At 45.5% G+C, this 14385-nt stretch overlaps 1 protein-coding gene across 4 annotated transcripts in view; it reads right to left on the reverse strand.

Moving 5' to 3' along the window:
* The window catches only part of LOC130515208 (thyroid hormone receptor alpha), a 55007-nt gene that overhangs the window by 29434 nt on the left and 11188 nt on the right, over positions 1-14385 (reverse strand). For 2 of the 4 annotated variants that reach the window (XM_057015353.1, XM_057015350.1), the window contains exons 2-3: positions 3677-4625; positions 3205-3271 (exon numbers count right to left, since the gene is read on the reverse strand). The gene's annotated coding sequence lies outside the window, so the exon portion shown is untranslated. Of the gene's footprint in view, positions 1-836; positions 1094-3204; positions 3272-3676; positions 4626-14385 lie in introns of those variants that run through there. The other 2 variants (XM_057015351.1, XM_057015352.1) reach the window with 2 other exon arrangements.

The following is a 14385-nucleotide window of genomic DNA, read 5'->3' on the forward strand; positions in this document are numbered from 1 at the left end:
TGAGCCTGGTCCTGCTCAAGGTTTCTTCCTGTTAAAGGGGAGTTTTTCCTGCCACTGTTGCTTGTTGGGGGTCAGGCCCTGGGATTCTGAAAAGCCACTTTTGCTTGTAGCAGACGCTATATAATAATGATGATCAAAGCAACTTGATATCAAAGAACCAAGACTCCAAAACCTTCTTCCAGCATCTTTGATGAGAAGTCAAACACGGGTCCAGAGACAACGATGAGGAAGCTGTAGGAACCGACCGGTTCTGACTGAGGCCCGCGACTTCTGCAGCACTTTATCAAGGCTGCTCACACCCAACTGCAGGGTGCTTAAGCCTCAAGGTGAATGAGTTATTCTGTGTTTGAGGTCGTTCTACATCCCGCCACGACATTCTGTTAACTTCAGATATGGATACCAGCACTGTCGGGAGTTCTGAACCCATCGGGGTGGATTTCAGAGGCCGCTTTCAAAGTGCTCTTTCATGACCACCATACCCCAAAAGGGGGTCGTTGCTGTGCTCAGACATCACAAATGCCTCAGTCTGGAAAGAAAGCGTCAAAGAAATGTGCATTAAAAACCTGAGATTCCATTTACTGTTGACATCTAACTGGAAATCTGGCTCATTGGGTTCATTTACAATCCTCACTCATCATTTCTGGGCTTTTCTAATCGCTGCAGCATTAAATTTACAGGAACAAATGGGAGCAAATGCAACATAAAGATGGCAAACCCCCCCAGATGGAGCCTGTTCCCTGACAATGCAGCCGTTTTCTGCATCCAATATTTATGTTTAGTGTTAATTCAACCATTATCTGCCCCCTCTGTCGCTTCCATAAATGCAAGCTGTTTACCTTTTAAATGATTCAGTCCAATGTTAAGGCAGAAATCCACTCCAGAGTCAGGATGTTCTCAAACCGTTTGCGAGGGAGTCAGAGAGTGCACGCCGCAGAGCAAACACGATACCACGCGCAGTTTAATGGCGCCTTTCTGGTCAACAACAATGAGCGAGGCAACAAAAACAAGAAAAGAAAGCACCAATTAAAGAATATAGCATCATCAGAGGATCAAAAACAGCTTCACTTGCTTTAAATCTGCCCACCGGCAGCTAAAAACCTCCTAATTAACTTTCGATATTGTTTGGGCACAGGAACCCAAAGAAGCCCCCGAGTGTTTTATGTCATCGGAATATTTCCCCACCAGAGACGTGAGCAGTCAGTAGTAAACAACAACACTCATCATCCACCGTTTGACTCAACAACCTGTAATTAAACAGCAACTAAACGCACAACTCCTCCAGCACGACTGCCGCAGAAACAGACAATAATGATGGGAGAGCCACTCGGCGACCCGCCAGGAGGCTCCCCGAGGCTCCGCTCCTCCGTCAGGGTGGTCCGGCACCAGGAATCCGATGGGCCACTTCAAGCTTCAATACTTTTGGGGAAAAACCCGAATCTTCTTCCGGCAAAGCGTGAAAATAACTTTATTGTTCCAAAGTGGGCGTTTTCTACTTCTCATCAAGAGTGCAGAAATGTTCAGTGGTCCATCTTGAGCTAATGTTCCGCCCCAGATAGCACCAGAGTCCAAGTCCTCACCGGTGAGCAGAAAGCCTTCATTCATTTAAAATATTAATCATATTAATCGTGCTATTTAAATGATTTTACAAGCCCCAGTTTTTTTCCCAGTTCCCCTGGGGGTGGACCCTGGGTGCAGGTGGCCCAAGTGGACCTTCTGGTGCTCCTGTTCTGCAGTTGGATCTGCCTGAATTATAAAGGCATCCGTCTGTTCGACTGCAGGTCTGAGGTGGTGAAGCAGAGGCCTGTGATACATTAAATAATCTATGATGACAAAAAGGAGAAGCGACATCAAAACTATGCTCCAGTTCATGCTAGAGCCGGGAATTATCCGAGCTCCTGGCGGTCCGAAGCTCTACCTGGCACTTTGTTACTGAAGCCAAAGAATAAACGGAACAAAAGCACCAACGATCCTATTATGACCCGGTTTAACATTCTCAGTCAACTGGATCAGAGGCAACTTATTCTGGACTAGACGGACAAATGAGATAACGAGACGGCTTATTTTTAGGCCGACGCACCGTGGAAGCAGCAGCACGACACAAGCGGGCCAGTTGTGCGCCGCGCACGCGCACGTCCACGCGCACCCCGCTGCGCCGTCGACCTCGGCCACGCCGTGCAGCTTCAGCACAAACAAACATCCGCTGTGATTGGCTGACGTGCGTCGACGTGTGTCTCGCACATCACCGTAAATCAAAGCCACGAGTGCCAAAGGAAGAAGGTGAATCGCCATGGCAACACAGAGCAGGGGTACGGAGAATTTCAATGATGAGCAATACGTGCGCGAGTCCCTGTAGGCGACAGAAGAGCAGCTCCTTTCCGAGTCCACTCTACTCTCGTTTCAGCCTCCAAAGTTTATTGGAAACAAACGTACGAGACACTTTATTTGCTAAACTTTAACAAACGCTGAGTTTGGTGGATTCAGACTGTGCAGAGACGACGTTGCCGAGTCACAGGCGGAGCTGAGCCTGTGATCCGGTGGAGTTCCACCATATGGGCGGAGCTCCTGCTGCCGTTAGGTGGTGCAGACGTCTGTGCCGCTCATCGGGCCAGTAAATTTCGTGCGTCTCGCCGGAGCGTTTGGATTTTATTCGCTACTTAAGCACTTCTGGTTGGATGCTAACTGCATTTCGTTGCCTTGTACTTGTGACATGTGTAATGACAATAAAGTTGAATCTAATCTAATCTAATCTAATCTAATCTAATCTAATCTAATCTAATCTAATCTAATTTCTGAATTCTGTGATTAGGAATAGGGAAGATCTGTCTGCGTTCCTGGGTTCCTCACGACCTGGTTGAAGACCCGTCGTTAAGAATTCGAGCCTGCTTGCTGGTCTGTCTTCACCGAAATCTCATGATTTGCTCGTCCCTCTGCTGCCTCTAACAGTGTCAGAAGGAGACGTCGGACGTTTGTCTCCGTCCACCCACCCGATCCTCCCTGCTTCATCCTCTCATCCCGACTTAAGAAAGAATTTCAGCCCATAAAGGACCGACTGGCCTCACGATGTTACAGAACATCTCCAAAGCTGTCCTTTTTTATGTGGCACGCTCTCATGGTCCTGAAGGTCTAATCAACAAGTCACAATTGTTCTCTTTATTTCGAGCAGTTTGCAGCATTTAAAGCCTCGTTGGAGCTGTTGGAACTCGCCTGTATTTCATCGACTTGTCCGCCTCAGTGCTCAGAGGTTGGGTCCATTCCCAGTCAAGGCGATAAGCTGCACAGGAGAAGTGGGTAAAACAAATAGCTCAGTTCAAAAAGGAAGAAAAAAGGAAGAAAAAAAGTCAATAAATCAATCGAGAATGCATTTAAAAGGCAAGAACCCGGGGCAACCTTTCATTATCGTTATTCTTATGATTATATGCTCTTTTATTCTCTTTGTAAATCCAAGTATATCTGTTGGAAGCTTCAAATTCCCCAAATGGCCTTTAGTGCAAGGCACTGAGTGGGACACATCTAATAAAGCACAAATGCCATTTAAATGTCACGCAGGGATGTGTGACTGAAAAAGAAAAGGAATAAGACAGGAAGCCGCTAATATATCCAATAGAATTACGCAAAGATTCTGCCATCAAGGGTCGGACACAAAAATAGGCATTTCGATTGAGGAAAAGGAACTCACCGCTGCATTCTCCTCTTCAATCTCAAGCTTATTTCCAGCCGTTATCGCTCTTTAACTGTTGCCAAACTCCCTTCTATCTGCCAGGAAGCTCCTTCTCCTTCTTCTTCTCTCTTCAGGGTGGATGATTGAAGACAAAACACAGGGAAAAAAAGAAGAAAAAGGTACCCTCTGAGCCTCTGTGGTCCCTGTGGGCTTGACTGGATAAACTTTGTGCTTCTGCTTAGATCACAAAGGTGCGTAGGATGTGACGCTGAGAAAAAGAAACTGAGCGCGTCTGGCAGCCGAGGATCCTGAGTGTCCCCCCTCCCGTCCTTCTCTGGGGTCTCCCCTGGCTACTCCTGTTCACCTCCCACTTCTAAGGCAAATGGAAGACGCTGGAGCGAGGTGTGTTTGGTCGACTGGGGCACCTGGTGTGTGGTTCCCAGTTACCTTCTGGGTCGGGTGAAGCGCTGGGATGCAGACAGAAGTCTGTGTTCACTGTAATTCTGAAGCTGTTGAGGTATATAGTTGGTCGAGACGTGAGGCTATTATGAGCGCGTGGCCGCTGAGCTAACTATGCTGTGTCTTCTAATGATGGATCGTTACGATCTAGGCTTTGGGTGAGCATGAGCTGGCAGGCGGCGAGAAGACCGAGGTCACTGCTGCTCATTACTTTTGCACCGAGGTGAGCTTTAAGAGGCATGGAGGTTGTCACTGGTGAGGAGAGCGTGAGGTCACAGGTAGCTTCTTGATCCGCTTGGCTGATCTGGTGGAGGAGGTAGGCAGTGGGAGAAAAATCCCTGAGGTAACAGAGGAAGCAGAATCAGACACTAAACCATCCTGTAGGTCTCCAGGAGGCGGAAAGCAGATGAGGTTGGCCTGAAACAAGGGAGGGGCGATGGCGGCTGGAGGTCAAACTGCGCTGCATCTGGCTTGATTCGGTTCCTCTTAACATGCATTGGGTCTCCACCTGTAGGACACAAAAACATGCAGACAGGTTACAATACGACACAGGAGAGGAAAACATGGCGTTTTACGATACAGTGTGCAGTCAAAGTCATCTGTAAACACAAAAAGACTGGATCTTTTGCATTTCTAGGACAGGCTCTATTCAGCCACAGGCAAATGTCCCATACAACAACTAAGACCCTTCGTGTCACTGCAGCAGTCACCTGACCACCTCAGGTCAAATGTAGATTAATGTGGATTACTATAATTCAACCATATCTCCATCACTAATCTAGTTATCCACACATGTTTATGACTGTGCTATAAGAGAAAGGCTGTATTTTCAGGACACCACGAGCGTGCACGGGCCAGGACAGTTCCAGGCCCACACATTTGTGGTGGCATCAACAGGGCACTTGAACATCTTGCTTTTGGCCCCGCGGGCCACCAAAAACACGGATCGAGTGGCAGCTGAATTAGAAGAGAGGGAGTTTTTTCCTGCTGTAATTGCAGTAAATTAGGAGCGTCGCGCTACAATCCGCCAAACACGCGACTGGCTGCAATTATACGCATACTAAAAAAAGAGGCGCGCTGTCAGCTGCCAGCAACGTGCCCATCATAACAAGCCATTGTATCATTTGCATATACGATGACACAGGCCCTGCTGCTTCAGCTGTACGATTTTCTCAACAACAACGACAACAAAAAGTGACAAATAAAAAGGGTTAAATGAGTCTCTATGATCGGCGACGGCTACGACCTCAGGGGAACGCGCTGCGCAGCAGAACATTCCGACTTTCCAAAGATCTACTTAAGCGTAGCGATGGCTAACGTCTTTCTACTTCCATAAAAATAACTGAAGGATTCAAAAGGGGGGGGGTGTCTCCAGTGTTGTGTATTTATGCTGGGGTGTGTGTAACACACAGCAGGGCTGATTGAGCTGGGTTCTCTATTTCAGAAAGATTTCCAAGGCTCAGACATGGATTTGAATCCGAATAACCTTTCAGGAAGCCCAGTTCCTCTCTGCATTGTCTTCACAACAAATGAAACATGCAAATGAAGACACAGAGCGATCTATGGGAAATGTCAGCATGTTCCATACATTCATGTTGATTAGAATTTTTAATTCTTTACCCTTTGGTACAGCTGCATTTTCCGCATTGGGAAGTTTATCCCTCACTATATTTGAAGAAAAGCCTTTGGTCTCTGTCAGACAAAATGAATCTTGTCTTATTATATTTGAAAATGAAATACAAATGTGCTACATATACATTCACATCATGTATAAAATGGGCCCTAATCAAGAACATGAAAAAAAAACTCAACTCAAGCGGAGGTGACATTTGTCGAGTCCCTCTGTGGTTTCCACCTTAAGCAAGCTAGTAGCAATAACATGACTGCACTCCACAACGACGGTAGTTTGTAGGCTCAGAAGTCTGTCTGACATTCAAGAAAGGGGCAGCAGCAGGACGGGGGTGTTGGGAGGGGTGCGGAGGAGCTCATCGCTGGCTGGAGAGCAGCTGCAGAGCAAACGGTGCTATCAGTGTCAGACTGTCTGTGCCAAATCACACTCGTCAACCAAAATAAAGTGGCAAAGCGAGTTTATGATTGGCTAACCTGCTACGAGTCGATTCGTATCCCAACACGGTATTTAAGTACAGAAGATACAACACTGCTCTTCTGGAAATAGGAAAACATGGACACAGAACTGATTGGTGGGATGAAAAGGAATTAGAATGTATCCTTCAACCACGTCTGGAAACTAATCCCCATTCACCTATAGGACCCCCTGGGAAAACATTCATTATAATGGTTTTCTGTCATTTTGGGAGGAAACTGTGGAAAGGCGGGAAACCGAACCCTGAGAACCAAACTCAGAGGCCCTGGACCCTGGACCCTGGACCGTCCGCAGTCTTTGCCCCTGTAGCCAACACTGGTTTAGCACAAAGACTGAAGCCCAGTCACAACATCCATCCTCGGCTTCAGGATTTTTAACCCACAGGTCTCAGCACGGGAACGTCAGTGGGGAGCTATCGTCTCCTGGATGACCAGGGGCGCTGATGTTCATGGCGACCCGATACGGACGCCACAACAGAATAATTCTGCCTAAATACGACTGTCTTTACCTGAATATGGACCTAAGTGACTTTGGTTTTCATTTATTTGCCTGGAATGTGTTAATAAGCCTCAAAAACAAGAACTGGCCGCAGCATCCTGTTAAGTTAGGTCATTTTAAACAAAGGTTTAGAGCTTCGCTCCTGCAGCAAATGGATCTCTGAACAACTACAATAATGTGTCCTTATTCTGTATTAATACTTTTCTTGTCCAGGCTGAAATTCACAGCGTTCTGGTACAAGCAGAGTGTGTTCCACAGGTCTTTTATACACAGCAGTGGTAAATAATCATTTTCTCCGTTTCAGAGCTTTCAAAGCTGGACTTTGATTTCTATTTTTTTTAACTGCAAAAACGGGTTATGTATCAGCTCTATATAGTGTGATATACTAGCAGTGGCTAAATCCGAAGATAAAGAATGCGTTCCAAATTCTGAGCTCCCCACGGTGAGCAGGAGAGCCTTGAAGGATTCTGGATTTCAAATGCAGCTCTTGTCCATCATGTCTCTCACCAACACCACAAACCTACTGTATGATGATAGAAATGAAGTGTGCTTCTGTAAAAACCCTCAATCCCCCTAAAATGGCCCAACAAAGTGGACTATGATGCTTTCATCCTGCAGGTCCTTGTCTTCATATTCCAGGTGTGTACTGCTCTCCCAGCAGCTTCTTCATCTTCTGGAATACATGATTAATAAGCAGTAACTCAAAAAATATACAGCTCTAAAAGCTCCCAATAAAAGGTCATTCTGACACAGAGGTGTTGAGGCTCTACTGTAGCGGTTCAGAGAGTCCAGGGAAGGACAAGTAGGACAATGTAGGACAAGTAGGACAATGTAGGACAATGTAGGATAATGTAGGACAATGTAGGACAATGTAGGACAATGTAGGACAAGTAGGACAAAAAGGATAATGTAAGATAATGTAGGACAAGTAGGACAATGTAGGACAAGTAGGATACTGTAGGACAAGTAGGATAATGTAGGACAATGTAGGATAATGTAGGACAATGTAGGACAAGTAGGACAATGTAGGACAAGTAGGACAAAAAGGATAATGTAAGATAATGTAGGACAAGTAGGACAATGTAGGACAAGTAGGATACTGTAGGACAAGTAGGATAATGTAGGACAATGTAGGACAAGTAGGACACACGATGGACCAAATTGGAAAAAGCTGAAGAATGTTGATGTTAGAATATTATTATTATATTATATTATATTATTGCAATATTATAAGAGTTCTGATCAAACAAGGAATGTTGCTTATCACTGTCGTGTCGTTGCATCAGGCCATTTTTCGCCTCTGTAGTTATTTGGGAATGACCTTTGACCCCTGAATCACAGTCTTCTGCTCTACTGACTCAGTTTAAAATTCTGGATAAACAGCCTCCAGAAACGTAGTTTGTTGCCCTGATTTGCACAGAATTTGCACAATTCCTTTGTGTTGGTTGAACAGCGGGTTGTGAAATATGGTTAAAGTTGTTTGGGGCTTTGAAAACCCCAAAACCCCCAAAACTAGACACCAACTTAGTGATGGAAAGTGAACCAACCAGAAGATTCTCTAAGCTACCGCTGGAGCTACGCAGCTATAACGGACACTGCAACAGAAAAACTCTCCTTCAGTGTTTCATAACCATTGTTGATTCAAAGCTGAGCGCAACCAAAGTGGGTCAGCGCACAGATGTGGCAGAGCCCTGGTAACCTGACCTTTGACCCCAGATTGACGGCGGTTCATCCCGCACTCAGTTAGGAGCTATTGATGCGTTCATCAGGATCAACAAAGAGACAGACGGACGACGGATAAAAGAACAAGAATTTTCTTGTCACCCATTCTGGCTCTAATTTCTGGCTCTGGCGCCTCGTGCACGATGATTAAAACTGAACTGCCGGCATCTGACGTTGGGCTGAAAGCGCTTGGAGCAGCAGAACACAAACACAAACCCTGTTGAGACGGGACGGCTGGATGACGTGAGCCGCTTTATTAATGCCTGATGGAAAGGAGCTGCAGGCTTTATGGTGGCGTCAGTGCTGCAATCAAGCCTCAACAAAACAGAGCGATCCCTCAAACGATGAGCAGAAACCAGAGCTACTATTCAATTTACATCTTTTATTTATGTTTACAACAGCGTTCTTTAGGCACCAAAGTGGGCCAGAACAGATTCAAGAGGAGAGGAATCAGTAAGACGGCATCTCCTGCATGGTGTCATGCTGGAAATTACCTTAAAAACAGATAAATAAATGACGTTATTTCATTGGATCAGATCTGTGACATCTGATATTGAGACAAGTTTAACTACCAGTGGGATCAGAGCAGGTGCTGGTGTAGCAAGGCAGCATTAGCGTCCACCTGCTCCTCCTCCTGCTATTTTCCTCCACTTTGGGATCACCTGGCATCTCCTCCAGGCCCTTGTGCAGGGGTGGGCAAATCCAGTCCTCAAGGGCCGGATCCAAGCCAGACTTTCTGTCCTACAGGTAAACGCTCTCTCCTGGGGTTCCATTTACCTTGGTGAGAGCATTTCCTGCCTGGTAGGACGCAAATCCTGGCCCGAATTCAACCCTCAAGGACTGGATTTGACCTCCTCTGATGGGCAAGTCCAATCCACAAAGGTTTTGTATCCTACCAGGGAGAAACCGCTCTCACCAAGGTAAATGGAACCCCAGGTGAGAGCGTTTACCTGTAGGACAGAAAGTCTGGCTTGGATCCGGCCCTCGAGGACTGGATTTGCCCACCCCTGGTCTTGTGGGTCACATCTAGGCATTTCAGAACCAGATGTGAACTAGGGATGCAGCGATGTGAGAATCGTATGTCACGCAAGCACAGTTATCGTGATTATGGCGATATGGTACCCTGAAATCATGTGACCTGGGTTTATCTTCAGAAAGTAACGAATAAAGTAACCCACAGTATTGTGTGAGTGTGTGTTGGTTATCAATAAATAGTCGTCACAACCCGGATGTGAACTAGCCCCCCTGACGTGTCGTGGGTCTCCTGCCAGTGGCGGAGGCACAGACGCCCCTCAGCGGGGAGTTGTCTGAGGCATCTAAACCAGCACCGTGATGCACCTACATGAGCCTGGTCCTGCTCAAGGTTTCTTCCTGTTAAAGGGGAGTTTTTCCTTGCCACTGTTGCTTGTCTGGGGTCAGGCCTTGGGATTCTGGAAAGCGCCTAGAAACAATTTTGATTGTAAAAGACGCTATATAAATAAAGATTGATTTGATTTTGATTTGACCTTCACAGGCAACTTCCAAAGCTCAGGAGCAGCAGCAACACTGTTCTGAGGAGCTTCTTCTTCCCCCTTCAAGGATGAGCCCGGCTGCCCTCCAGGAGACTCATCTGCCTGGAGGTGGGATCCAGTTGGACCATTCCATTGTCCCACTGCTTGTCCATAAGATTCAGGGATACTTGAATCGTTTCCAATGTTCTCATCTTAATCAACCAACACCTCTCAATAGCACCTCCATAATGTGAGGAAAGAAGCTCCTCTTTAAGAAGACTGTCGGCTCTGTTCCACCCTTAGTGATGTAATGAAAATGCACTGAGCTAAAGTGCACGTGTTCCACAAAGTACAATTACGCCATTTTAATATTTTATGGGACTCTTGAGACCTGAAGGAATAGTGCGAAACATCAGGGTTCAAAGACTAATGAGCTCCAACTGTGTTGCGCTGTTAAAAACACGCCTGTCCGGATTGTGTGTGCACACACACGTGGATGCACACAGACAGCTTGACCCTTTCCTGACTGTCTGCTCTACTTTATCCAAGGCTTTGCCTCGCCATCAGGTATTGTTCACGCTCCTTCTCTTTTTCCTGGTGGCACCAATTAACAACGAAGACATCAATTTAATGTGAAACCAGGCTACTTCTTAACCCAATTAACACAAGCATTACCAGAGGTTTAGATAAATCGTGGCTTTTACAGTACATTTCAGGAAAACATAAAAAAAGACCTCATCGAGCAGCAGGGGCGCTAGCAGGCTAACTATGTACAGGCTCACCATGTACAGGCTAACCACATACAGGCTAACTATGTACAGGCTAACCACATACAGGCTAACTATGTACAGGCTAACCACATACAGGCTAACCATGTACAGGCTAACCACATACAGGCTTACCAAAATTGTTATTTATAATTGTTACTTATTAATTATGATGTACAGATTTTAGTGTGTGTGTGTGTGTGTGTGTGTGTGTGTGTGTGGTGTGTGTGTGTGTGTGTGTGTGTGTGTGTGTGTCTGCTGTAAATAAGTATGCAAGTTCAAAGGGGAATAAACGCATTGCAATAATGTAAGGTTCACTTGCCACATAACAGTGATTATTAAACATAAACACGTACAATTCTTCATATTAAGACTAAAAAAAACAGAAAAAAATACAGTACAGTGAATTAAAACTCTTGGCAAGCAGTCTTTGAAGAGCCCTCACAACATGATACTTGCCCAAAAGATTGGTTTCCATCTAAATGCAAATTGGATGTTTCTCAGGTTCCAAATTCAAATTAGTCCCAATTTTGTCTAATGGACTTTTAAAGTGCACCAGTGCTCCCAGAACATCTGGACTGATGAGTTTATAAGCACAAAACTAAACTCCAGAGTCAAAACACACAAGTGGGAGTGAAAAAGGAAAAAAATGTGAGGGAAAAAATAGTTCTTTTTTAGATGAGCAGGAAAGACAAAGTGATGATGATGATGATGATGATGATGATGATGATGATGATGATGACGACGAAGCACGTCATCAGAGCAACAGCCATCAATGTTGCTCTGCAAAATTTGGGCATTTTCATCAGACTGCGTGACCCACAGACTCTCATACATATTTTTGATCTTGTGATTATAAAAAAAGCACAAGAAAAAAGGGCTCATTGAACATTAAAAAAAACCAAACAGCACTGTGTATTTATAAGAAGAAAAGAGCTCATGTGGTTGAAAACAGTGGCAATTTTTCTAGAATGTCCCCTTCAGTTGCCTGCTCACAGCACTGACAACTGTCTTCATTACAAATAATAAAGGAAATGACTGAAAACTGGTGGATTTGGGGCCGTGGACATCTGGTCAGCCCTGTGGGTCCCTAACATGGCCATGATGTGCACCCCACGCTACCCATGATGCACCTGGTTTTCTGTAAGTCCTTTCACACCTAATGTTGCAATCACACAACTGTCAGCTAAACTACTGCTTCAATATGAGTTAATCATTGTCGAAAATGCAACTTTACACCCAGGCACACATCACCATTTAGTCTAGAGAACCACAGACAGAAGAGTCCAAGAGACTAAAGAGCGCCTGAAGACATGAAGGTCTGTAGAAGCTCTGCAAAGAGTGCAACACAACAGCAGCAGCAGTGCAGCCAGTGGTTCTGGCGCAGCAGCCAGTGGTTCTGACGCAGCAGCCAGTGGTTCTGGTGCAGCAGCCAGTGGTTCTGACGCAGCAGCCAGTGGTTCTGACGCAGCAGCCAGTGGTTCTGACGCAGCAGCCAGTGGTTCTGGTGCAGCAGCCAGTGGTTCTGGTGCAGCAGCCAGTGGTTCTGGCGCAGCAGCCAGTGGTTCTGGCGCAGCAGCCAGTGGTTCTGGCGCAGCAGCCAGTGGTTCTGGCGCAGCAGCCAGTGGTTCTGGCGCAGCAGCGGACCGCTTCATGCCAGAACCCGTCCCGACCAGCCCCATTCTCAAATCTCCATTGGAGGCTCATCATGTTGTAACTGCGGCAGAAGAAATGCAGCCGAGCTTTAATGCAGGTTCGTACATCCCTTCGCTGTGTCTCTGACTGGATTCTGGCTCCACTATTGAAAAAACTCTTTTTTAGGATCTCAACAAATTGGATTTCACAAGATCACATGATTTTAGTTAGATTTATTAACCTATTTTGTCCATTTGGAGTCATTTAAAGAGCCTCCAAGTCGACCCGGGATCAGGAACATCGTGCCCTCTTTACTGGGGTTTCATGTCTTATCTTGTGGATCTTTTCTCTGAAGATACTGAAACTTTGTTTAGAGCTGCGGCTTTATTAACATCTCGTTAAAGAACCGCAGTTTACTAAGTAACATTTTGGCTTTTACACTGTAGCTTTTTTCTTATTTCCTCCACTAAAAATGTGACACAACGTTGTGTGGAGCACCTGTGCATCCTGCTATATAAACTTTATTAGCATTAGTGCTAATAGTGCTATCGGTAGTAGCAGTAGTAGCATTGTAATTATCTTTATTATTACTAGACCTGTTGTGCCAACACTAATTTAACACAACGACGTATCAAAGACGATCTCTGTGCACCAGGAGCACACCTGCCAGGCCAGGAGTGAACCTGTGATCAGGTTCTGTGATCAGGTGCTGTGATCAGCTTCTGTGATCAGGTGCTGTGATCAGGTTCTGTGATCAGCTTCTGTGACTTTTCTTCCATAGTGATACTACTCAGCATACATGCCAAACATGCCACAGTCTCTGTGGCCGAGTCTTTAACGTGGCTCCATTTCACCTGATTCTTGCTTTAAGTGATCCACTCGATCACCTAATTGCTATGCCCTTCTGCAGGCGCTGAGTCAGCTGATCGTACACAGAGCCGAGGAGCTCTTAAGTGGTTCCATCAGACATTAAAATCACTGTTGCAGGCAGATGTGGATGAACGTGACGGGAGGAAGGTTTGTCTGGTTGTTGATGGCAGCGAGGGAGGTGATGCAGGGGATCGTGGGGAGATCTGGAGAGGATTACTGGCTGCCAGGAGGAGGAGGAATCAAACTATGTTAATGGGGGTAAACATTGTGTTCCCTGCGTCTACAGAGCCGACAAAAGAAAAGGAAGGGCATTTAAGAGCGACAAGTTGCAGCTTTACTTAATAGGAAGGTGCAAAAATGGTCCCTCATAAGATTTGTAACAGATTTTTGGTTGTATTTTATTTATAGTTGGAGTGAGAGTGTAATGAGAGGCAGATAGGATCATTTCTGCTCTGGTAACTGACTGTTGCAACACTGAAAACGTCCCCACTGTGGGACGAATAAAGGTTCCTTATTCTTATTAGTTCAGTACAAAACGACACCTTTTGTTTTAGAAAACAAAAGTAAACATGTTTGGTTACCTTCTTATATCGGCTATGACTTCAAATCCGCTACAGAGTTGGTTGTTTTCTAAGCTAACGTGAGCTAACGTCCACTCGACTCACACTTGACTCGGACTCGGACTGGAACTCAAGCTTGACCGGGAACGTGGTGACCTGAACTCCCCCTCTGGCCCGATCCATTACAAGGATGGAGCTTCAAGGCCGACCCACTGGGCTTCACGCATGAAATTAGCAGAGCATTAGCTTGAATCATGGATTTAATTACGTTAACATCTCTGTGACGTTTATACCCCGTTAATAATTGAGCAGCTTACATCACGGGGTTGTTTTTCTGTTTTTAATCAGGTTTAGTACTTTAAGATGCTTCAGTCCAGGGAAAACTGACCAGCTTCATAGTCCAAATTGATTAAGAAGCTCATGATGTATATGATGAAAAATGTCCACCTTAACCCTTGAGAAGCTACTACCTACGATACATTCGTCTTTTTTATTTAGCATATTTATTTCTCCTAACTTTAAGGCATAAAATCCAGCTATGGAGTAAACATCCAATCAATAGACATCAATGTTGGAGGAGTCCCAAATTGGGTCAAATCTTAGTATTGAGAAAAGGAATTTG

The sequence above is a fragment of the Takifugu flavidus genome, chromosome 18 (assembly GCF_003711565.1).
Source record: "Takifugu flavidus isolate HTHZ2018 chromosome 18, ASM371156v2, whole genome shotgun sequence".
NCBI lineage: Eukaryota > Metazoa > Chordata > Actinopteri > Tetraodontiformes > Tetraodontidae > Takifugu > Takifugu flavidus.